The 27,037-nt window shown below is 39.6% G+C and overlaps 1 protein-coding gene and 1 long non-coding RNA gene across 3 annotated transcripts in view; one reads left to right on the forward strand and one right to left on the reverse strand.

Annotated features, from left to right (window-relative positions):
• LOC148152171 (uncharacterized) overlaps positions 1-27,037 on the reverse strand; it is a 49,476-nt gene that overhangs the window by 14,723 nt on the left and 7,716 nt on the right. The window contains exon 2 of the long non-coding RNA XR_015757724.1: positions 25,722-25,865. This is a non-coding gene — a long non-coding RNA (uncharacterized LOC148152171). The remainder of the gene's footprint in view (positions 1-25,721; positions 25,866-27,037) is intronic.
• The window catches only part of mocs2 (molybdenum cofactor synthesis 2), a 61,299-nt gene that overhangs the window by 8,602 nt on the left and 25,660 nt on the right, over positions 1-27,037 (forward strand). The gene's annotated exons all lie outside the window — the stretch shown is intronic.

Raw genomic sequence — 27,037 nt, forward strand, 5'->3', positions numbered from 1 at the left:
GTCTAAACATATCGCCCAATTCCTAAAGATCTGTATCTCTCTGCTCCCCACCTACTCATGGATCTGTCCAGATGCATCTTAAATGAAGCTACCATGCCTGCCTCTGCTACCTCTGCTAGCAACTCGTTCCAAGCACCTACCACCCTTTGTGTAAAGTATTTTCCACATGTATCCCCCTTAAACTTTTCACCTCTCACTTTGAATGCGTAACCTCTCGTTATTGAATCCCTCACCCTGGGAAAAAGCTTATCTCTATCCACCCTGTCTATACCCTTCATGATTTTGTAAACCGCAATCAGGTCCCACTTCAATCTCCTTTTTTCTAGTGAAAATAATTCTAACCTACTCAACCTCTCTTCATAGCTAGCATCTTCCATAGCAGGCAACATTCTTGTAAACCTTCTCTGCACCCTCTCCAAAGCGTCCACATCCTTTTGGTAATGTGGCGATCAGAACTGTACACGGTATTCTAAATGCAGCCGAACCAATGTCTTGTACAATCTTAACATTACCTTCCAGCTCTTATACTCAGTACCCTATCCAATGAAGTCAAGCATACCATATGCTTTCTTGACCACTCTATCCACTTCTGCAGCCCCCTTCAGGGTACAATGGACTGAACTCCCAGATCTCTCTGCTCATTAACTTTTCCCTAGGCTCTTCTGTTTACAGTATAGTTCGCTTTAGAGCTAGACCTTCCAAAATGCATCACATCACATTTGCCTGGGTTGAACTCCATCTGATACTTCTCCCCCCAACTCTCCAGTCTATCTATGTCCTCCTGTATTCTTTGACAGTCCCCTATGCTTTCTGCTACTCCACCAATCTTTGTATCATCTGCAAACTTACTGATCAGACCAACAATGCCCACTTCCAGATCATTTTTTTTGTCACCTTTCTTCATTTCGAGAAGCTCCCTTCAACTACTGCTCTCTGTCTCCTGTTGCTCAACCAGTTCTTTATCCACCTAGCTAGAACACTCTGCACACCATGTGGCTTCATTTTCTCTATTAGTTTACAATGGGGAACCTTATCAAATGCCTTACTAAAGTACGTGTATATGACATCTACAAACTTTCCTTCATCTATCGGCTTGGTCACTTCCTCAAAGAACTCTATTAGGTTGGTAAGGCACGATCTCCCCGGCACAAAACCATGTTTCCTATCACTGATAGACCCGTTCTGTTCCAAATATAAGTAGATTTTATCTCAGTACCTTCTCCAGCAACTTTCCTGCCACTGACGTCAGGTCCAGTGGTCTGTAGTTACCTGGAATATCTCTACTACCCTTTTTGTACAGGGGACAACATTAGCAACCTTCCAGTCCTCCGGCACCTCACCTGTGTTTAAGGATGCTACAAAGATATCAGGACCCGAGCTATTTCCCCTCTCGTGTACCTCAGCAACCTGGGATAGATCCCATCTGGTTCTGTGGATTTGTCAACCGTAATATCCTTTAGGCTACCCAACGCATCTTCCCTCCTTATATCAATGTGATCCAGAGTAAACCAGCTTCTATCTCTAATCTCAACATTCATCATGTCCCTCCTCTCCATGAACACTGATGAAAGTAATCATTGAGAATCTCACCCATTTTCTCAGGTTCGACACAACCTTCCTTCCTTATCCTTTAATAGACCAACCCTTTCTCTTGTTACCCTCTTGCTTCTTGTATATGAATAAAAGGTCTTGGGATTATCCTTAATTCTGCTAACTAAAGTTATTTCATGACCCCTTTTAGCTTGCTTGATTCCTTGTTTAACATTGGTCCCACTCTCCTCATATTCCTCCAAGACCCATTCTGTTCTTCGCTGCCTGGGCCATATGAACGCTTCCCTTTTCCTCTTGGCTAGTTGAATGATTTCTCCTACCATCCATGCTTCACCAATCTTGCCTTTCCTATCTCTTGTTTTCAAAGGGACATGCCTATCCTACACTATCTTCAACCTCTCTTTGAAAGCCTCCCACATATCAAATGTGGACTTCCCTCCAATAGCTGCTCCCAGTCCACATTTCTCTCAGTACCTTCTCCAGCAACTTTCCCACCATTGACATCAGGCCCACTGGTCTGTAGTTACCTGGAATATCCCTACTACCCTTTTTGTACAGGGGCCAACATTAGCAACCTTCCAGTCCTCCGGCACCTCACTTGTGTTTAACGTTGCTACAAAGATATCAGGGCCCTAGCTATTTCCCCCCCCCCACCCCACCCCTCGCGTCCCTCAGCAATCTGGGATAGATCTCATCTGGTTCTGGGGATTTTAGCATAATTGGCCTTGGCCCAGTTTAGTACTCTTCCCTTAGGACCACTCTCATCTTTGTCTGAGAGTAATCTAAGACTTACAGAATTGTGGTCACTATTCCCAAAGAAATCCTCCACTGCAACTTATACCACCTGGCCTGGCTCATTCCCCAACACCAGGTCCAGTACGACCCCTTCCCTCGTTGGACTATTGACATACTGCTCTAGAAAACTTTCCTGGATGGTCCTTACAAATTCTGCGCTATCCAGACCTCTGACACAAAGTGTATCCCAGTCAATATTGGGAAAATGACAATCTCCCATCACCACCACCCTGTTGCCTCTACATCTTTCCATAATCTGTTTACCTATTTGGTGTTTTACCTCACGCTTGCTGTTGGGAGGCCTGTAACACAGCCCTAACAGTGTAACTGCACCCTTCTTATTTCTCAGCTGTGAGATAATGTGTCATTGCTCAAGCCCTCCATAATGTCCTCCTTTAGCACTGCAATGATATCATCCCTGACCAGCAATGTAACCCCCCCCCCCCACCCCTATTACTTCCCTTCCTCCCCTGTCTGAAGCATCTATATCCTGGAACATTTAGTTGCCAAAGATGCTCTTCCTTCAGCCAAGTCTCTGTGATTGCAATAACGTCATACAGGCACCAATCCAAACCCTAAGTTCATCTGCCTTACCCACTAATACTCCTTGCATTAAAGTATATGCACTTCAGGCCGCCAGTTCTTTTGTGTTCATCTACTCTCTGCCTACTCCTCCCCTTGGTAATGCTAACTTCATGATTCTTACAGGCTCTAGTTTCCCCCTCACTGTCTAGTAGTCTTCTCTTCTGGTTCCCAGTCCCCTGCCACATTAGTTTAAAACCTCCCCAACAGCATTAGCAAAAAATTCCCCTAATGACATTAGTTCCAGTCTGGTTCAGGTGTAGACTGTCCAATTTGTAATAGCCCCATTTTCCCCAGACCGGTCCCAATGTCCCACAAACCAGAACCCCTGTCTCCTACACCATCCCTCAAGCCACGTGTTCATCCTGCCTATTCTTTCATTTCTACCCTGGCTAGCACGTGGCACTGGTAGCAATCCTGAGATCACTATCTTTGAGGTCCTCCTCTTAACATGGCTCCTAACTTCCTAAATTCTGCTTGTAAGACCTCATCCCATTTTTTTTACCAATACAACTGGCTGTCACCCTTTCCTTTCAGAATGCTCTGCAGCCAATCGGTGACATCCCTGACCCGACAGACAAATAGATACAGACAAATTGATCCACTCCAAATAATATTAAGTAACTGCAGAGTGTGTGCTGTGCATGATCACAATCAACATCGGCAGCACGGTGGCTCAGTGCTTCCCACTGCTGCCTCACAGCGCCAGAGACCTGGGTTCGATTCCGGTCTCGGGTGACTGTCTATGTGGAGTTTGCACATTCTCCCTGTGTCTGCATTGGTTCCCTTTGGGTGCTCCGGTTTTCTTCCACAATCCAAAGATGTGCAGGTTAGGTGAATTGGCCATGCTAAATTGCACATCGTGCTCAGGGATGTGTAGGTTAAGTGCATTAGTCAGGGGTAAATGTATAGTAATATGGTAGGGGAAGGGGTCTGAATGGGTTACTTTTCAGACGGTCAATGTGGACTTGTAGGGCTGAAGGGCCAGTTTCCACGCTTTAGGGATTCTATGATTGTAATATTTTTGGATGTTGTGTTGAAGCCATAAAAAAAAGGAAGATAACCTAATCTTATTGGCCTGATCTAGAAAGTAATAACTATGTTAACATCTACATTATCAGTAATTTGTTTGAGAATGCACCAGATTGCACAGCTATTCAGAAGCTTATTTTTGTCCAAAAGCTCAGAATTGTATACGTAGCAATAAAAAAGGCCATGAATTAATTGTAGAAACAGTTCCAATAATTGGAATAACCGGTATAATTAATGCTTTCTAAACAACAGTTTTCTACTTGTACACTTTTGCATTTGCTTAATATTGTTGCTTCTGTGAATTGCTTTTATTTGAAAATAAATCCAGACAGTAATTAGAATTAACAAGATATCGTGGATATTAGGTTTTTGCATTCTTTGGTTCTTTTTCACTTAGAATGCTTTTGCTTTAAAGCCTGCTCTTGTAGGTCTGACATGTTAGCCGTACTTTCCAGTTATAGAAATGTTGCCCAGCATGCTGAGTGTTTCCAGCATTTTCCATTTTTTTTAGCAATTGGCAATCATCCTGTTGTTTGATCTCCTCTCCCTTCCGCTTGTTGATATTATGGGAAAGACTAGACCAAAGGGGCACAATTTAAAAAAATAATGAGTTCTGAAGAAGAGCCATTCTGGACAGAAAACTTTGGCTCTGTTTCTCTCTCCACAGATGCTGCCAGGCCTGTTGGGTTTCTCCAGTGATTTTGTTTAAAAATATAGATTCTCCTATATAAGGTGGAGCTGAGTACCATTTTTCTGAGTTGCAAGTCTGAAATTCCTCATCTAAAAAGCAGTGGAGGCAGAAACTGTGATACATCTTTAAGGCTGAGTTAGATTCTGAGTGACGGGAGTTGAAGGATATTGTGGGTCGGCAGGAAAGTGAACTTGAGGCCTTAATCAGATCCGCCATAACTTGTTAAATAAATAGTAGCCTGTGGTCCAGATTATGAATCATTTTTGAAATCAGAGATGTAATCACAAAGTCTTGCCATGGACATCTTAGCGAATTCCAGCAGTTCTTCGTGTAGATGGTGCATTCAGCTACTGACCTGGTAGTGAACAGAGTAATTGATTGCTTAAGGTGGAGGACTGCTATGTCTTGCATTGTGTTGAGTTCCTTGACTGCGCTTAGGTAAGTAAATGGATGCCTCGTAGATTGTGGACAGGTTTGGAGAGTCAAGAGGTGAGTCACTTACGATACAAAACAATATCTGCACTTGTAATAACAGTATTTATATTAGCTGGTCCTGATCGGTTTCTGATTAAAGGTGCGATTCACATTCATAGAGATCTATAGCACTGAAAAAGGCCCTTTAGCCCATCACGTCTACACTGGTCAAAACAACTACCTAATCCCATTTGGTTTTAGCATTTGGTTCGTAGCCTTGAAAGCCTCAGTGATATAATGCCGTTGAATGCCAAACTGACGCATTTCTGTAATTGGAGATGGCCATTGTTTGGCACTTGTGTGGAAAAAATATTAACTGCTACTAATCAGCCAAAACTTGAATGTTATCAAGGTAGTGCTGGATGTGTGTATGATTGTTCTGAAAAGTGGCAAGTGGAATTGAATACATTTGTTCTTCAAATATCACCACATCCTAGATGAGAGATGGTCATTGAAGGTGAAAATAGTTAGGCCCATGACACTACCTTAAGAAGTTTCCGGGCTGAGAGGATTTTTCTCACATCATTACCATTGTCCTTTGTACCAGGATTTTTCACAATTTGTTCACAGGATGTGGGCATTACTGGCTAGGCCAGCATTTATTGCCCATCTCTTGAGAAGTTCTTGGGAGTTAGATGATTGATCTCAAACAACTACAGCATCTTCCTTTGTGCTTAGTATGACTCCAACCAGTCGAGAATTTTGCTCTAGTTATCATTGACTCCAATTTTACTTGGACTTGTCACACCTGGCCACATGCTACTTTGATCTCATGTCTGTATTTCAGACCATTTTTCTAAGTTTGAACCAGAGCTTCAACATTTTTACTTTTCACTGAATGCACTGAATAAGTGTTTGGCCTAGTAGCAATGAAGGAACAGCTATATATTTTCAATCTCTATGACTCTATAAGTCAGTTGGATATGTGATTTGAGGGGGAATTTGACTGTCGTGATTGTCCCCATGCATCTGTCCTTCTCAGTGGTGGATGCTGTGGATTTGGAAAGTGCTGGAGAGGCTTGGCAAGTTGCTGTAGTGCGTTTTGTAGGTGGTGCACATTACCAATGTGCCCATCTTGTGGGCAGTGTATGTCGAAGATGGTAGATGGAGTGCCACTCAAATGGGGTTGTTTGTCATGTCATGGATAATGTCAAGATTCTTCAGTGTTGTTGGAAGTAAACTCACTTAGTCAAGTAGAGAATATTTCATCACATTAGTGACTAATACCTTTTAGACGTGGACAACCTTAGGAGTCAGTTGAGTTCTGCGCTGCAGAATTCCTGACCTTTGTAGCCACAGTATTTTATATGGCTTATCCATCAGTTTCTGGTGATTGATAACTATAAGACCATTAGACATAGGAACACAAATTAGGACATTCAACCCAGCGAGTCTGCACTGCCTTTCAGTTGTGGCTGATAAGTTTCTCAACCCCATTTTCCATCTTTCTCCCTGTAACCCTTAGTCCCCTTGACAATCAAGAACCTATCTGTCTCAGTCTTAAATATACTCAATGACCTGGCCTCCACAGTCCTCTATGGCAATGAATTCCACAGATCCACCACTGGCTGAAGAACACATCCAAGTTGATGTTATCTGGGTATTCCATGATGGCAATACCATTGAATGTCAAAAGCAGATTCTCTCTTTTTGAGAGGCTTGTTACCTGACACTTTGTGGCATGAATGCTATCTCATACTACTTTCACCCTGGCCTATATGATGTCCGGGTCTTGCTCCCTGTGAGCAATGGCTGACATCCTATGAACACATTCTCCTTCAGTATGTGAGGAGGCATAGGTGGTGCTGAATATTGTGCTGACATTGGTAAACATTTTCCACATTTGACTGTACAATGGAGGGAATGTCCTTTGAAGTAACTGAAGGTGGACCTTGGAAACTACCCTGAGGAGATCCAGCAGTAATGTCCTGATACTGAGATGATTGACCTCTAACAGTCACATTCTTTCTGCTTTGTGTTAGATATGATTCATACTAGTGGAGAGTTTGCGCTGATTCCTAATGATTCCGATTTTGCCAGAGCACCTTGACGCTACATTTGGTCAAATGTAGCCTTGATGTCAACTGCAGTCGTTTTCATCTCTTGTCTGGTGTTTAGCTGTTCCTTTCTTGATGGGGCCAAAGATGTAATGAAATCAGATGATTATTGATCCTGGTCTAAAATGTATGAACATGGTCTAGAATCAAGTGATGATTATTGCAGGACCCAAAAGAACTGAAACTGAAGATAGGTTATTGGTTAAAATTTCAACTTGATGCTTTTCATCATTTTACTGATGGTCAGGAGTACATTGATGCTATGGCAATCGGCTGCATTGGATTTGTCCCATTTCTTGCAGGTAATTGTGAGCAACTTTCCAAATTCTTGCCCAAGTGGCAGTGTTGTTGTAGTTAGTGCTATGGCTAGTTCTGGAGAATAGGCCTTCAGTGCTGTAACTGGTATGCTGTTGAACCCCATAGTCCTTAAATCAATCAATGCACTTGAATGTTTCTCTATCACATGGGGTAAAAGGAATTGGATAATCCTGACTTCTGTGCTGATGGGAACCCCAGAAGGTTACCAAGAACAGTTATTTGCTTGATAGTTCAGAAAGAAGATTACGACAAGTGTTTCAGTGTCTTTATTTGGAGCAGGAATAGAATATTCAGTTCTTTGACTCCACTCCACCATTCATTGATTATTTACCTCACACTGTTTTACTGCAGTGTCTTTTCCCCCTTGTTGTTTTTACTATGTTGAAGTCTATTGACCCTATTTAAACATATTCAAAGACTGAGTCCCCACAGCCCTCTAAGGAATAAAATCTCAATGATTCACCAGCCTGTATCTGAAGAAATTCCTCATGATCTCAGTTCTGAATAGTATATCTCTCACTTTGAGACCGTGTCCTCTAATTCTAGTACCCCAGCCAGGGGAACCACCCTTTTGCTTCCATCCTGTCAAGTTTTGTACACTTAATGAGGCCATCTACAATTGCATTAAGTCATACTCCTACATTCAATTCCTCTTGTTGTATAGGACAACACATCATTTAGCTGTGTCTGCATGTTAAGTGACTCATGAACAATGAAACCCAAGTCATTCTAAAGTTCCACACTTCCCCTCAGTACAAAGATGTACACCTTTTTTGTTTTCCTGAAAGTAGATTATTACTCATTTGTGTTCTACCTGTCAATTTTTTGACACCTCACTTAGCCTTTCCAAATCCCCTTCAAGTATCTTTATATGATCCTCACATCTCTCACTTCCACTTAGTTTTGTGTCATCTGCAAGCTTGGAAAATTTTAATTCCTACATGCAAAACATTGATGTAGATTGTGAATAGCCCAAATATCAATCCTTAAGATAGCCCACTAGTTCATTGGATTACAAAATGTGTTTGATTAAGATTGAAAATCTGTCAACAAGGAAATTAAGTGCTTTTGGGCTGAAGCAGAGAAGTTGAGTTGAAAATTATCTGATTAGCCATGATCTTATTGAATGGTGGGGCATTGACTGGCCTACTCCTGCTCTTATTGTCTGGCAGCCTTATATGTGAACTATGTATTCCTACTGTTTTCTATTCATTACTCAATTCTTAACCCTGTCAGTTTATTCCTCTTAATCTAATGTGCTCTAATTTTGTTTGCTAATGTCTCGTGTGGGACTCATCAAAGCTTTTTTGAAAATGTAAATATAGATGTTCTACAGGTTCTCCCTTATCTAGTCTGCTAATTACCTGTTCAAAAAATTACACGTGTTTCTTGTTCATAAATCCATGTTGACCCTGCTCAATCACACCACCATTTTTCAAGTGACATATTATTAAATTCTATTTTATAGATTCTAGCATTTTCCTTGCAACTCATATTTAGCTAATAGGGTCTGCAGTTCATTATTCTCTCTCTCACTATCCCTTTCTTAAATTGTGTGGTAAAATTTGAAGAGGAGAAAGTGAGGTCTGCAGATGCTGGAGATCAAAGTTGAAACTTTATTGCTGGAACAGCACAGCAGGTCAGGCAGCATCCAGGGAACAGGAGATTCGACGTTTCGGGCACAGGCCCAGGGCCTGTGCCCGAAACGTCGAATCTCCTGTTCCCTGGATGCTGCCTGACCTGCTGTGCTGTTCCAGCAATAAAGTTTCAACACTGGTAAAATTTGAAACCCTTCAATTTGCATGACTGTTCCAGGGTGTCTCAGAAGTTTGTAAGATGATTACCAATGGACCTACTATTCAGCAGCTACTTCTTTTACCACTCTTGTGGTAAATAATTAGATTCAGATTTTTACTTACTTTTAAGTCTTACCAATTTTTTAAATTTAATATTAACATTTGTTTAGTTGTATAGAAGCTGAGTTTGGCAGAAACGAAACACATTTTCTCAGAGCTTACTGTGTTTCACTCATCAGGACAATTTACAAGATTGCATAAAAATGCACTGCACCCTATTATTTCATAGATACATTGTGCCTGTACCAGCTCAATAAAATACGTGAGAGCCATTCCCTGACTTATTTCTTGGGATAGTGCCCTGACCAATCAGAGTCAACCTGCCAGGATTAAAATTTAAACAAAGCCTGACAGTTAACTGTCAGTCATCACTAATTGGTGAATAGGCTATGGCAACAACTTTAACAACCAGATAAAACTTATCAACCAATAAATACGCTCATCCCACACAGTTGATTTTGCTCTTAATTTGGTACATTTGTAAAAGCTAATCATCTAATGAGGGGACAGATGTTGGAATGTATGCTTTTTTGGAATAGAATGTTCAGGAATGAACTAGGAAATGAACTATTCAAGATCTAGGATTCTGCAATGGAAAAGCACTAACTAATGATCTAATTCTGAAGGAGCCTTTGGAAAGAGACGAGAGGCAATTTGATCAGGATGAATTCGGAAACTACATTAAATGACATGCCAGATAGGTAATGGTTTGCATGAGAAGAATTAATATATAGTTTACAACAATTCTTCCCTTTAATGTTCTGTGCAAATGAGGAAGTTCAAGATATTGATATTAATTATTCCTGAAACTGATTGGCATGGATAGGATAAATAGACAAAGTCTTTTCCCTCTGGTAGGGGAGTCTAGAACTAGAGGGCATAGGTTTAAGTTGAGAGTGGAAAGATATAAAAAAGACCTAAGGGGCAACTTTTTCACACAGAGAGTCGTGTGTATATGGAATGAGCTGCCAGGGGAAGTGGTGGAGGCTGGTACCATTACAACATTTAAGAGGCATCTGGATGAGTATATGAATAGGAAGGGTTTAGAGGAATATGGGCCAAGTGTTGCCAAATGAGACTAGATTAGGTTAGGATATCTGGTCGGCATAGACGAATTGGACTGAAGGGTCTGTTTCCGTGCTTTACATCTTTATGACTCTATGATTGGGGTTACCCTGTTTAGATGTAAATTGAAATCTCTCATAATTACTGAATTTCCCCCTAATTTCCTGATTCATATGCAACCACAACTCTCACCCCAGAGTTTTCTGACACTTGCTGTTTCTTAGTTCCATCCAAACTGACTCTGTCATGAGCTTCGGAACTAAGATCATTTCTCACTGTGGTACTAATGTCCTCTTTAATGAACAGACCCACTGCATTTTTCCAACTTCCTGTCTGTCCTAAATGTCACAGTCTTGGTTTCCTTAGCCACATCTCTATAATGGTTGTCAGTTGTCAAGTGACACATATAAACTTGTTTTTGAGCTGGAAATTCATGTTTTATTGACAAAGTTGTGGGCATTTCAGTACAGAGTCCTTCATTTAGTGTTGTTTTACACTTTTTGTAAATTCTTGGTTCTATCTGCTGGCACAACCATAACTTGGCAATCACTGTGTCTTCCTGCCCTATCGTCTGTTGTGCTTTTCCAGAAGTTTCTATTTTTGTCTCTGATTTATAACATCCATAGTTCTTTCAGTATTTTTTGATGTTTCATTAACATTCTTGATCTGTTGTTTTATTTCCTTCTAATTTATTTCACTCTTTGTGATTCCTTCCCTCTCATCCAGTTTAGTTTAAAACTCTCTCTACTCCCCTAGTCACGCTTCTTGCAAGAGCAACAGCTCCAAACCAAGATCAGGTGAAACCCTACCCAGCAGTATACCCCAGTACTGATGCCAGCGCTCTGTGAACTGGAATCCATTCCTACTGCATCGTTTACCTTTTAGATCTGACTTTCCCTATTCCAATTTGCATGAGAGCCAGGTAACAAACCAGAGATTATCACTTTTGAGAATTTACTTTTAAATTTATTGCATAGGCCGTTATACTGCTTGTGTAGAATCTCTGTACTGGTCACCTTTGTAGTGTTAGTTTTAAAATGGACTATGACAACTGGATCCTTCCTCTACCACTGCATGATTCTCTCGAGCTTGAACAGATACCCTGAACACTAGCATAGGCAGATAACACAGCTGCCTGGATTCTTATTGATGGCTGTAGAGAACAGTGTCAGACCCCCTTAACATACTGACACTTATTGCTACATTTCTTTTAACTGCCCTACATTCTTATTTTCTGGTGTCCTAGTCAGTCTGTTGATTCACACAATAGCCCTAACTCGTGAATTGCTTAGTTGCAATGATCGAGGCTCCTTCATTCTCATTCAGAGCCCCTTATATTTGTGACTTGTGATAGGTAGACAATATGTTGAAGGTGTTAGCTTCCAGGTGTTAGCTCCAGGGGGCTAACACCTTCCACATATTGTCTAGCTATCACCATTGTTAACAGCTAACCCAATAATGCAACTTTTTTAAAAAAGGTTTTGTGATTTGCACGTGAAAGAAGTGAAACTATTGTATTCTAACAGATGAAAGGCTTAACAGACAATCAATTTTTCAATGTATAATTTCAGTTACATCACACTGCAAATTTTTGCTATAAATTCTGTGTTACGATCGAGCCCTCCTCTTCACCTGATGAAGGAGCGTCGCTCCGAAAACTAGTGTGCTTCCAATTAAACCTGTTGGACTATAACCTGGTGTTGTGTGATTTTTAACTTTGCTTTAACCAGGCTTGCTTCCTTGGCTTGATAGTAATGGGACTGTGTGGGATGGGCAGTGAAGTTACAGATTGTGATGCAATACATCTCTTCTCTGCTAAAGCTCTTTGGTGCTTTGAGTTCTTGATCTGTTCTGAAATTAATAAATTTAACACAGTTGTAGTGACTGGAGAATGTCTTGTGTGAGGATGGGAAATTATCACCACAGGGAATGCATTGTTCACTTTTATTAATGTAATCATGGACAGATTTATTTGTGAAAAGAAATTAGGTGAGGATGGTATCATGTATGCTTTTATCCTCTCTTGTTTTCACTGCCTACTGTGGGCCCTTCCAGGCTCGACTTTTAAGGATGAAACAGTGAGTTAGACTGCAATCAACTTAAATAACTAGAACACATAAAACTAGGTCACTTTGTTATTTGTCTCAAACTTGGTGAATCCTATTAAATATAAATGAAGCTGGAAAAGCTTGCTGTAGAAATTGTCATCAAGATTTTTTTTTGTTGGGCTGGCTGTCATTCTAGATTGTTGATATAATTACCCTATCGTACATTTGAAGAGTTGGAATAACCAGTCTTCCTGAGAGACACTCTGACTGACAGCTGGCTTTGTGCACTTATTAGGTTTGTGAGCATTCTTCTGTGAGAAAATGAAAGTAACTTTTAAATCATGAACAGCAGTTAGGCAAAACCATTATTGTGAATTTTCAGGTGTCTGTGATATTTGTGACTTTAAAACAGTTGGGATGAATATATAAAATTTAGAACTTTTCTGTATTCATTTTTAATCAGTATGGAGTTTCTATAATAGAAATTTATTGTCTCTTGTATATTTACATGAAAAATGTGAAAATTCTATAATGAAATAGAAAATAAAAAGAATTACTACTTAGTAGGTGCGAAGTTTCTTTTGGTTTACAGTCTGAGTTGACCCAGATCGATAGTATAATTTTCAGAGTATAGTATGCTGGTAAGGAAGTAAGCTACCAACAGTGATTACAGTACTGATTGAAACCTTGTCTTTTAAACCTTACTATTTAATCACAGTTGTAAACAATTGGTTTTGGAATAATTGGCTCTCTTTTCAGAAAGTGTTAATGCAGTGCCCATTAATAATTTACATATTTCCATTGAATGCTTTCACAGATCATGTTACTGCTCTAAAATTTCATTCACATTTAGGACTGGGTTTGAATTATTCACAAGGTGACATGTGTAGTTAACTTTCGTCTGTGACACCAGGATACTAGCAGCATTTTCAACTATCAAACTGAGCCTTTAAGTCACAATTTTTTCCAGTTTTGGCACAATGAAGAATTCATGTGGTAATTTTAAATAAAGATCTATATATGATATGAGTTGTAGGATATTCCCAATTATCACAGTGGTATACTTTAAAAGTAGGGCGTTCTCGATGACATGTGATACATACTTTAAGAGAATGACCTCATCTTCTCTTCCTGTCATGTGATGCTGCCCTTAAAGAATTTATCAGATGGAAGCTTGAAGGGCCAAATTTGGCATCCATACCTTTGTAATATGATTCATTGCTATGTCATTTAAGTGACAACAAAAAAAACTGAGGCAAGTAGGCAAGTTAGAATTGATTAAAAATAAAACAGCTTTTTAAAAAGCTATTATTCATTCATGGAATGTAGGCATCACTGGCGAGACAAGCATTTATAGCACATCCCTAATAGTCCTTGAGAAGGTGGTGGCGAACCATAGCCTTGTTGCAGGTTGCCCTTGGAGATGTAGATATGTCCATAGTGCTGGTAGGAAGGGAGTTCTATGACTTTGACTATATGACAGTGAAGGAACAGTGATACATCCGAGTCAGGATGGTGTATGGCTTGGAAAGGAACTTGCAGTTGATGGTGTTCCTACTTAACTGCGAACCCTGTCTGACTAGGTGGAAGAGGTTAAGCATTTAAGAAGCCTTAGTGTCTTGTTGAAGTGCATCTTGTAGATGGTACGCACTGCCATTGTGTGTTGGTTGTGAAGAGAATGAAGCTGATGATGTCGTCCAACTTAAACAGGCTGCTTTGACCTGGATGGTGCCCAGTATCTTGAGTTTTGTTGGAGCTGCACCCAATAAGGCAAGTGGGGAGTATTGCATCACACTCCTCACTTGAGCCTTGTGAAAGGTGGATGTGGAAACCACTGTGTTACTTGCCTACATTATCTCACTTGTTTGAGATGGTCATTGCATGGTACTTGTCTGATATGAATGTAAAGTGCTACTTATCATCCCAAACTTCAAGTTTCTCTCCGTCCTGATGTATAGTGGCATAGGCTTCTTTAGTATCTTAGGAGTCATGAATAGTGTGTAATAATCAGTGAATAGCCCCACTTTTTCACACATTATGATCTCAGCCTTGAATATACTTGACAACATACAGACAAAGTTACCTGCTTGATTGGCGCTGCATTCACACTTAACCTTCACTCCTTTCACCATGAATGCTCAGGAGCAGTTGTGTACACCAACTACAAATTGCACTGCAGAAATTCATCAAGGCTTCTTTGACAGTATTCTCCTGACCCACAGACACTACTGTCTAGAGGGAGAAGGGTAGCAGATGGTGGAAATGTCACCACCTATAAATTCCCCACCAAGCTTCACCATCCTGACTTCGAAATATATTACCATTCCTTCTGTGTCACTGAATAAAAATTCCTCCCGAATGGCAGTGTGCAGCTACACAAAATGGATTGCAGCATAGAGTCATAGAAATGTACACCACAGAAACAGACCCTTCGGTTCAACTCGTCCATGCCGACCAGATATCCCAACCCAATCTAGTCCCACCTGCCAGCACTTGGACAATATTCCTATACACATCCAGATGCCTTTTAACTGTTGCAATTGTACCAGCCTCCTCCACTTCCTCTGGCAGCTCATTCCATACATGTACTACCCTCTGCGTGGAAAACGTTGCCCCCTTGGTCTCTTTTATATCTTTCCCCTCTCATCCTAAAATTATGCCCTCTAGTTCTGGACTCCCCCACCCCAGGGAAAAAACTTTGTCTATTTACCCTAACCATTCCCCTCATAATTTTATAAACCTCTATAAGGTCACCACTCAGCATCAGAAGTTCCAGGGAAAACATCCCTAGCCTATTCAACCTCTCCCTTTAGCTCAAATCCTCCAACCCTGGCAACATCCTTGTAAATCTTTTCTGAACTCTTTCAAGTCTCACAACATTCATAACACAGATAACTGTGATTCTGAACACTGGAAAGACTAAGTTTGTACTTTGTTACTAACAGAACAAACTCTAACTTTGAGAATGAAAAATGTCACTGCTGTTATCTTCGTTAAAGTGCTGTTTATGAACACGGCAGATTGCAATAATTACATGAACAAAAAAAACAAACACTTTAATTGAGAAACACATCTCCCCATGATTACAAAACCTCATTTCCTTTACTCAAAATAACAAGTACACCTACTCAAAAGAAGGTAATAATTTCACCAGAACTTGAAATTGAATACATTCTTTCGAGTAAGTTCTGGTCATAATGTCTTTTTAATATTATCAAGAAAGTGTGTTTGTTGCAGTCTAGTTTCAATGCAAGTACTAGATTATGCATATATATAAAATGTGATGGAAATAAAGATGATAATAATTACGCTGTAGACATTAAGTGTAGTAGAAGATGTTCAGCAGTTAGACTGTCTCCCAGTAACTCATATCAGGAATCTAATCAGCTCTGCCCTGACTGTTGACAAATCAGACATAATGTTTGTGATAGAATCTTTGCTTTCTTATTTCAAGAATACATCTCACCACTAACTTGTCAAACGCAACTAGGGATGGCCAGTAAGTGATGGCACAGCTAGCTGTGTCCACATCCCCTGAATGAACTTTTTAAAAAAAAAGTTATTGATAAAGTGACAGCAGATGATCAGGCCTAGAACACTGAGCTGAAGAATTTCTGCTGCGAAGTCCTGGGACTGAGATGATTGGTTTCCAATAACTATAACTACAACAATAAACATTGTAAACTGTCTTACAATGCTTCTCAGAATGGTATCAAATAACATTTGACACCAAGTTACTTGAGATATTAGAACAAGTAAACAAAGCTTGCTCAAAGAGGTAGGCTTCTTGGAGTGTCTGGAGAAGAAGATTAGAGAGGGACAGACAGTTGGGTAGAAGACTTCAAGTCTAGATAGTTGGAGGCATAGCCTGATGATTAACTGAAATTTATAGGATCTATGCTGAAAGGATCACTGGTTCTGATGAATTTATAAAATAAATTTATTTATTTAAATCTTTAATTTGATTAAGCTTTGCAACCTAGTCCAAAGGTGCTGCTGTCTCTTGTTAATGATGAACATTTCACATTAAATGAGTATAGATTGTTTGTTAAGTACACCCCTTTAACAACTTAGACTCTTGTATTACTTGAGAACAAAATAAAATTAATAGCTGGCATACACTCTGGATAAAGCAGCATCCTTGCAGAAACAGATATTAAGCTTTCAAGTCCTTTAATGACTGGAAGACATTACAAAGCAATAACATTTAAGGTTCAACAGAACAAGAGGGAAGTGGGAAACAGACATAGGAAAAGAAATGGAATGAGTGTGAAGTACACTACAGCATGTGATTCACCTTCCCATCTACAAAAAACAAATCAGTGTAATGAAATGTCCATCATTGTGAAGAGCAACACTAAATAACTATTAACCCTTGTCCTATCTCCTACCTAAAAATCAATAATTAGCATATTTAACAAGTTTGTCTCCAATTTTGTGTGCTAGCATGGAGGATAAATACAAATGTACACAAGTTGAGCTGTCTTTTTCTCTATTGTAACTTTTATATGTTTGAGTTGCTTGCCTACTGACCTCACAATCCTTCACAAACGCAATCAGTACTTTGTTGCAATAATTACTGTTTACCTGTACAACTGCAACAACATTGGATTAAACTTAACACCATTCAGACAGAGAGGTTGAGTTGATGTTAAAATCCGCTCTATCCACTAACTCACTTATCCATCATCATTACTGACATATCATTGCTTTGATGGTATGTACTACCTATCAGATGCACTGCAGTAACATACTTCATACCTACATTGCTTCTTGGCAATACTTCCAAATCTGAGACTTTTTCCTGGGGTAGAAATGGCTATCACGAGGGGACATAATTTTAAGGAGATTGAAGAAAAGTTTAGGGCAGATGTCAGAAGTAGGTTCTTTACACAATTGGCACAACATCAAGGGCCGAAGGACTTGTACTGTACTGTGCTGTACTGTTCTATGTTCTATGAGACCTCCACTGCCTAGAATAGAAAAGAGTAATGCTTGTGTAGGAACACCACTTCCAATTTCTCTACGGTCCTCACTTGACAATGTAGTTCCTTCCTTCATTATCATGAAGTCAGTATTTTGGAACTACATGTTTAAGAGTGTTTGGGAGCCTCGGACAACTCAGGAGAACTGATAAGTAGTAAGACTACTAAGGTAGAGTGCAGGAAGGTTCAGCCTACATCAGCAATTTAATGGGATTAGATGCAATGATTATAGAGTTCAGAGCAGAAAAAAATGCAATGATATTGATTACCCATTTTGAAATGAAGAAAGTAAAGCCTAATCCACTAACAACATTGGATGAGAGTAGTTTTGAGGTGGTGGTGAAGTGGCCCTGAGATTATCAATATAGCATGGAAACCTGTGCAATGAGTAATGTTATTGAATAGCAATATGTAAATAAGAATGGAAGATAACAATGGATGGAATCAAGGACACTCCATATAAGAAATAGGCAAGGCAGTCTCTCGGATTCACAAAGCAAACATAGCAACTGCATTGAATGTTGTGACAAAGTCAGTGTGTGATAGTGTGACATGAATTCATTCATAAAGAATGCCATTAATAACTTGATCCTGGAGATCTTGATGAAATTGGTCATATAGAAATTAGAATGAAGTTTTGAACAGAAAAGGCCACAAAAACAGCAAGGTTCTCGTGAAGGAAAGTAATTTAGCAATTGGATGATAGTTTGAAAGGATAAGTGGGTTATGAGTGAACCTTTTGCTGAATGAACTGATGGTACTTCAGCAGTTTGGAACATGCCTGAGCCAAATGTGTTGCTTGAATGTATTGTGTCAGGGGAGTAGATGTGGCGATCTGACTCATGAAGGAAACTAAATTAATAGGATGGTGATTAGCTAAATGGCTGAACTTGATAACTGCAAAACTAAACAATCATGGTCCAATTTGATATAGTCCCCTAAAATAATTCTTTTCTGCCTTATTTAGTATTCCTCAACCTCTCAATCATCTCTAACACTCATTCACCTTGTTTTCAAAAGTTAAAGTGCCCCAAACTAATTCAGTGTAATTGATTTACATTACTAGATGTGCAGTTATACAATAAGGGGTAGGCCATTTAGAACAGAGTTGAGGAGAGTGGTGGATATATGGAATGCTGTGCCCAGAAGGCAGTGAACGCCAAGTCTCTGTATACTTTCAAGAAAGAGATGTATAGAGCTCTTAAAGATAGTGGATTCAAGGGTTATGGGGATAAGGCAGTAACAGGATACTGATTGTGGATGATCAGCCATGATCATAATGAATGGTGGTGCTGGCTCGAAGGGTCGAATGGCCTACTCCTGCACCTATTGTCTATTGTCTATCTTTCACCTATTTATTTGGAATTTTAGTTTGCCGTAAATAGAGTCATAGAGCTGTACAGCATGGAAACAGACCTTCGGTCCAAATCATTCAAGCTGACCAGATATCCTAAATTAATCTAGTCCCATTTGCTACCATTTAACCCATATTCCTCTAAACCCATTCTATTCATATGCCCATCTAAATGTGTTTTAATTGTAGCAGCCTCCACCACTTTCTCTGGCAGCTCATTCCAGACACGTACCACCTTCTGCATGAAGAAGTTGCCCCTTATGTCATTTTTAAGTCTTTATCCTCTCACCTTAAATTTATGCTGTCTAGTTTTGTACTCCCCTACTCCCCTATTTTTGCCGCTCATAATTTTCAAAACCTTGATAAGGTCACCCCTCAGTCTGCAATGCTCCAGAGACAATAGCTCTAGCCTATTCAGTCTATCTCTATAGCTTAAAAATTCCAACCCTGGCAACATCTGTGTAAATCTTTTCTGAACCTTTTTCAAGTATGAAAACATGCTTCCTATAGCAGGGAGACTAGAATTGCACAGTCTTCAAAAAGTGGCCTCACCAACGTCCTCTGCAGCCACAACATGACCTGTCAACTCCTGTATTCAGTGTACTGACCAATAAAGGCTATGTACCAAACGCCACCTTCACTATCTTGTCTACCTGGGACTCCAAGGAACTTTCAAGAAGCTATGAACCTGCACTCCACGGTCTGTTTGTTCAGCAACACTCCCCGCCAACACTTTCCATTAAGTGAATAAGTCCTAGTTCACCTTTCCAAAATGCAGCACCTCATAACTATCAGCCCATTAACCTTCGCTGTCCTCTACACCTTTAATTTTGGTGTTATCTGCAAACATCCAAGTCATTTATATAAATGACAAAGCCAGTGGACCTAGCGCCAATCCTTGTGGCGTACCACTGGTCACAGGCCTCCATTCTGAAAAGCAACCCTCCCCATCACCTATCTTCGACCTTCGATAGGTTGTGTATCCGAATGGCTGGGTCTCATTGTATTCCATGTGATATAACCTTGCTAACCAGTCTACCACGAGGAACCTTGTTGAGCAGCTTACTAAAGTCCCTATAAATCATGTCCACTACTCAGCCCTCATCAATCTACTTTGTTACTTCTTCAAAAAATTCAATCACGTTTGTGAGACACGATTTTCCACATGCAAAGCCATGCTGACTATCCCTAATCAGTCCTTGCTTTTCCAAATACTCAGAAATCCTGAGCCTCAGGATCTTCTCCACCAATTTGTCCATCATTGATGTCCGACTCACTGGTCTGTAGTTTCCGGGCTTAATCTTATGACATTTCTTAAATAGTGGCAACCACGTTAGCCAACCTCCAGACATCTGGAACCTCACCTGTTGCTATCGGTGATCCGAATATCTCAGCAATACTTCCCTAGCTTCCCACAGAGTTTTAGGGTACACCTGATTAGATCTTGGGATTTATCCAACTTTGTGCATTTTAAATGTCCAGCACCACCATCTCTGTAACATAAACGTTTTTTTTAAGATGTCACTATTTATTTCCCCAAGTGCTCTATCTTTCCAAGGTAAAAACTGATGCAAAATACTCATTTAGTATCTCTCCTTCTCCAGCGGTTCTACACATGCATGATTTTTCTGATCTTTAAGGTGCCCGGTTCTCTCCATAGCTACTATTTTGTCCCTAATGTATTTGTAAAATACTTTTGGATTCTCCATAGCCCTATTTGCCAAATCTCCTGTCATCTTTTTGCCCTCCTGATTTCCTTTGTAAGTATGCTCCTATTGCCTTGATATTCTTCTGGGGATTCATTCAATCCCTGCTGTCTATACCTGACATATACTTTACTTCTTATTCTCGACCAAACCCTCAGTTTCTCAAGTTTTCCAGCATTCCTTGCACCTACCAACCTTACCCTTCACCCTAACAGGAACAAATGTCTCTGGACTCTCTAACTCATTTTTGAAGGCTTCCCATTTTCCAGTTGTCCCTTTACCTGTGAACATCCACTTCCAATCAACTTTTGAAAGTTTTTGCTTAATCCTGTCAAAATTGGCCTTCCTCCAATTTAGAAGTATAACTTTTAGATCTGGTCTATCCTTCTCCATCACTGTTTTAAAATCAATAGAATTATGGTCACTGGCCTGAAAGTGCTCTCCTGTTGACACGTCAGTGACTCGCCCTGCCTTATTTCCCAATTTTGCCCATAGTTTTGCAGATAGTTTTACACGTTCTATAGTTGGTACATCCACATATTATATCAAAAAGTTTTCTTGTACACTTAACAACTTCCTCTCCATACAAGCCCTTAACACTATGGCAGTCCCAATCTACATTTAGAAACATAAAATCCCAGACTATGACAATGCTATTATTCTTCCAGCTTATCTCCTTATGTATTTGCTCCTTAATTTCCTGCTGACTATTGGAGGGTTTGCAGTGCAGTTCTAGTAAGGTGATCATCTGGACTTTTATTTCTCAGTTCCACTCAAATAACTTCCCTGGACACATTCCTGGGAGTATCCTCCCTAAGTATAGCCGTAATGTTATCACTAATCAAAAATGCCTCTCCCTGTCCTCTCTTTCCCCCCTTTCTATCCTTCCTATAGCATCTATACCCTGGAAAGTTAAGCTCCCAGTCCTGCCCATCCTTGACCCATGTCTCTGTAATCACTATGGTATCTCTGTCCCATGCTATCATCCCCCGCGTGTAAATATCAGTTCCTTGGTTAATATGTAAGACATGACACACACCCATCTCCGTTTCCCCACTTTAGTATCAGGTATTAATTTTACAGAACTTCACACTGACCAGCCCAAAACTGATTACTGGAGTGTTCATTCAGTAGATCTGTCTCAGCTTACATTATTAGTCCCTGCTGCTTCTGTTTTTACCATGGAAATCCTTATTCCCTTCCAAAGTTTACCAAGGATTGCCTCACTATAATATCATATTGCTTTTGAGTAGGACTTTGTCAAATACTTTCTACATCATTGAATATTAGTATGACTGTCACTTCGTCTGAATTTATTTTTGTTATCAACATGGGTGTCATCTGGCTTAGTGCATCTGAGATTGTAGCTTTAAGTCTCAATTCACACATACAAGGACATAATCAAGGCTGATATTTAAATGCAATGCTCAGGAAGTGCTGCAGTGTTGGAGATGTTTTCTTTTGGTTGAGGCATTAAAGCGAGGCCCTATCTGTCCTTTCCAGTGGATGGAAAATCTCCCACTTTCCTGCTTGAAACATTGGAGAGGTCTTCTTCACATCCTATCCAATATTTATTCTTCAAGCATTATCAAGAAAAAGTAGATGATATAGCCATTGTCCCAATTTCTTTTTTGGAATCTTGTGCGAAATGATGGCTGCCTCATATAGCTCTTTGGAATGTCCTGAAGTTATGAACAGCATCTCTAAATACAAATTACCTTTTAAATTAGTTTTGTAGCTTGAATTTGTCTGTGATTTTCATGCAAGTGATGACGATGTTGCAGAACTTAGTAAAAAGGAGAGCATGATATGAACGTTTCCTTCCTGAAAATTTCAAGGAAGTATTGGTAGTCTATTTTACTTCATCCTGGATTTGCTTCTGTAACTGCTTAAAGCAAATTAGCTTAATTCTGCTGGAAAATTTAACATGTCTGAATCTTGTCAAATTGGAAATAAATGGTTCTACGCTGTATGTTTAAATACCTTTTAACTGAGGCCAATGCTGCACTAGCTTTGCAGTTTTGGTGGTAGTGTGGGAGCAACTGTGAGGAAATTTCTGTCAATAACACCATAATGAATAATATTTATGTTAACATGGTAGCTAGCACAGTTGGAATATAAACTAAAAACTGGTGACCTCCAAGGGTGTGCTTGGCCACTCTAATGCATGTGGCAGTTGAACTAATTATGCATGTGAGCAATGAGAAGTAGAGAAGGAATAGAAGAATATGCAATTGCTGGAAATATACTTGACTCGAGCAACATTTGTACACGTTTTTATGATTTCTGGATGTCCCAACTTTGCAACCAAAGATGTATTTTTATAATGTAGTCATTATTGTAGTGTAATGAAATTGAAAATCCCATATTTTAATGCAACAGTGGCTATATACCTGGTTTTATTTTTAATGTTGATTTAAGGAAAGATGTTGGCCTAGAGATAAGCCTTAGGTTTTTGGAAAATTGGGATTTGATTAGGAGTAGGCAGCATGGCTTTGTGAGTGGGAGATTATGCCTCACAAATTTGTTAGTTTCTTAGATAAAATGACCAGGAAGGTTAATGAGGGCAGGGGGTTAGCTGTAGTTTATAGGATTTCATTAAGGGCTTTGATAAGGTTCCACATGGTAGGCTGCTTTGGGAGGTTAGGTTGCATGGAATCCAGGGCGAGCTGGCAAATTGGATACAAAATTGGCATGATGGTAGGAAGCAGAGGGTATTAGTGGAAGGATGCTTGTTGGACTGGAGGCCTGTGACTGGTGGAGTACCTCAGGGGTCGATGTTCGACATGGACTAGTTTGGACCAAAGAGCCTGTCTCTGTGCTGTAGGACTCTGAGTCTAAGATTAACTCCTATCCACCTGAAAGGACAGACAGGTCTTTGGTATAATTTCCTATCTGTATGCAATTGTCTCCTGACATAGTACTCCTTCAGTATTGTACAAAAGTTTCAGCCTTGATTGTGTGCTCAAATCTTTTGATGAAAGGCTTGTTGTTGAGTTAACATTGACACCCGATAGCAATGGGTTAATAATATCAGCGAAATAGTGTTTTTTAGGAATTCAATGCAAATGTGAGAGACCAGTGAACTGAAAATAGAAAACAATAATTGTGAAACTTGAAAAATTATGCAACTTACTCAGTGTTAGCTGGATAGCTAAACTGGAGAGCAAGATAATTGGATTTGAGAACAAAACAGCTGCCAGTAAGCCAACATGTGAAAGAAAAACATATCAGTTGGATGGATTATGTGCGCTGGATGCATATTCCAGAAAATCCAGCTAAACATTAAAATCAGAACCTGATAGAGGTGGTGTTGACAGATCAACAAAAGTTTGGCAAAACATTAGAGAAGACAATCTCATAGGAACTGACATTGCTTGATTACTTGGAAAGAGGCATGAAACTATCCAAAGTCATTCTGTGTGCATGATGAACAGCAGGATTGGTACACATGGTCCTCTTTCTTGACACTTGATTTGATGCCTGTGGATCAGAGAGCAGGCTTAAGTCGAGTTCTCTTTTGTTTTACAATAACTTGTGTATGGCAAGCTTCCATACTTATCTGGACATATCTACCTTTTTTATTTCACTTGCCCCTTTCCCTGCTGCTGAGAGATGCTGCAGCTTTGTTTCAGCATTATGCTTCTCAGTACAGCTCAGTTGAACAAAATCACTCCTGGCTTGAATGTATTTCTTTTTGTACTCTTACTGTTACTGGACTAAACTATGTGACCATCCTTAACTTTCCTTTCAGAACGAATCAGTCGGGCCCACAAGCGTAAGATTGATGCAGGGGTGCGTAGCTTCCATTTAAAAAAAAACATATGTTTTGTATTTTCTCATAATATTCTGAAATGGCTTCCCTGTGCCTGGAATGGAAAATAATAATAATTTGGTGCCATCTGAGCTCTTGCCTCTAACATGCTTTACTCTTCCATAGTTTTTGAAGTATTTCTATAATGTCATTGCCCATCCAATGGGTGAAGTTACTGATATTGTTTTGTATTTACACTTTTTGGAGACTGGCAGCTCACTTAATGATGGAAAGCATCTAGATCACATTAATGCTTAAGCATAAGACTTGATCGTGGGTTCTTGAGGTGTGGTGGTAATGCTCATCGCTCTGACTTGGGAGGCCTGGTTCTAGACTCGCCTGTTCCAGAGGAGTGTAATAACCTCTCTGAACCAGTTCAACCAATTGATTACAAAAATGTATAGGTCTTAATCCTTGCTCCAGCTGATGTAGATTCTACATCACCTTTTTCAAAATAAATGGCATTTTGGTGATTATTCACCAAACTATGCCAAAGCCTACCTTGAGATAAAGAAGGAGAATTATGTTTTATAGGAAGTAACCATATGATATTCATTGTCGTAAATGCAGCTTCTTAGAATTCAGCTTAAATGTAGCATAAATTTTGATTTTAAACCCTTGGATGTTTGGACAGGAATTAGTTTGGTTTAACAGGACAAACGCTTTGTGAGTTTGAGTCTAATTCTAAAACTTAAAAACTAACAAAGCTTCTGTTTTAATGCAGCACTAAGGTGATGCCATATGACCAGAACATTGAATATTGAACTGAGCTGCATCAACCTATTCAGGTGGATGTAAATATTCCATATTTGAAGATTTCCTAGTCAATAGTCTTTCCTGAACCAGAGCTATCAAAAGTAAATTAACTGGTCATTGGTGATTTGATGTTTGTGTACCCAAATTGTGTGCAAATTGGTTTCAAGTATATCCACATTGACTCACTCCATATTTAACTTGTTTTAGTGAAGTGTTTGGGATGTGCCAGAACACGCAAAAACAGTTTTTTATATACACATTCATGTAAGCTCATAAGCTACTGTGATCACAGATTTTCAGACACCATAAAACTGGAAATATGCAGATTAATACAGTTTTTTTTAAAAAAAGCAGCTTACTTTGGCAACAGAAGAGTTATCGAAGAACACAAAGTAGTATTGTTTTGCAAACGGGCTTTGTGGAATGGATGTGTTCAACATTAATCTTTAGTTGGTTTATTGACTTTTTAAAGCATGTTTTGGTTTTTATAAATGAAAACATAAAGTGACTGAGATTTACATGTTTTTAGTGTGAAAACATTCTGCATTCCCTGCTCATCACTTTTACCATTAATCGCCATGTCACATCCTACACACAACTGTAGTTTAGATAAAAAAATGTCTTGAGCTTAACATACCAATTGATTGAAGTATAGACCATCCAAGATCCCATTGAAGAGCAACCTCTTAAAAAGTTCCATTTTCATTGGTTACGTCATTGAACTTATTTTTCAAGATCAGATGGGCTGGCAATTTTACTTCTGACCCAGTTGAATATATAGCTGTAAAAGAACCCATAACAAACCCTTAAATTATGTGTAGATTCACATCAAATTATGAAAGCTACTCATATCATTCATTCTGGCTGGCACGTTGTCTGATATTCTCAGTTTCTCTTTGTTTTAAAATTGATTTCCACACTGAACTTTATCCTAAGTTCCTTTGCCTTGAGTATTCCCTTTTTCTTCAACCTTTGCATAATAATATAGGTGAAGGATATGTATTCTCAAAAGTTATATCTACCAATCAATGAAGAAGGAATTTAACTTTGCAAGATGCATCTGAAATAATCAGATGTGGTACAATATAAGCATTAATTGGACTCAAATAAAAATGAACTTTCACCGATCTTCAAGTCAATGACAACATCTGTATTTGTTCCTCATCTGTAATATTCTTGTATGTATAAAATAATCACAGGCAAATGTTGTCCAAAATGGCCATTTTCCACATGGAACAATGGAAATCCTAAAATAAGAACAAACTTGTATTTATATTGCATTTTGCCATGACATCAAAGAACTCTCAAAGCACTTTGTAGAAAGTGAAGACTACAGATGCTGGAGAGTCAGAGTCGAAAAGCATGGTGCTGGTAAAAGCATAGCAGGTCAGGCAGCATCCAAGAAGCAGGAGAGTCAATGTTTCTGGCATTAGCCCTTCATTAGGAATGTGGAGGGGGAAGGGAGCTGAGAGATAAATAGCAGAGTGGGGGTGGGACTGGGGCTGGGGAAAAGGTAGGTGTTATCTCTCAGCAGCCTTCCCCCCCCTCCACATTCCTGATGGAGGGCTATTGCCCGAAGTGTTGTCTCTCCTCCTCAGATGCTGCCTGATCTGCTGTGTTTTTCCAGCGTCACACTATTTGACTCAAAGCACTTTGTAGCCAATTTCCTAACCTTGAACTATAGTTACTAATGTAACGTAGTAATAAATTTATACATACTAAGCTACACAACAAAAAATGATGTGGGATGGTGAGAAGAAGGTAGGGAAGGAGAATGCATTTGTGAGGAATTTGATCATGCTTCTGTCCTTTCACTCTATGACCCATGTTTAAGCCCAACCCTGGCTTATTTGGGAGATATTGACCTTTCCCTCCGATGGCTTGAGGAATACTGATGGTGCAATACTTGGAAGCCTTAAATCCAGTCTCATTGGACTTGAGGCCAGTCAGTCT

The sequence above is a fragment of the Chiloscyllium plagiosum genome, unplaced genomic scaffold, assembly GCF_037043375.1.
Source record: "Chiloscyllium plagiosum isolate Xiang-an unplaced genomic scaffold, Cpla_swu_hap1 HiC_scaffold_1, whole genome shotgun sequence".
NCBI lineage: Eukaryota > Metazoa > Chordata > Chondrichthyes > Orectolobiformes > Hemiscylliidae > Chiloscyllium > Chiloscyllium plagiosum.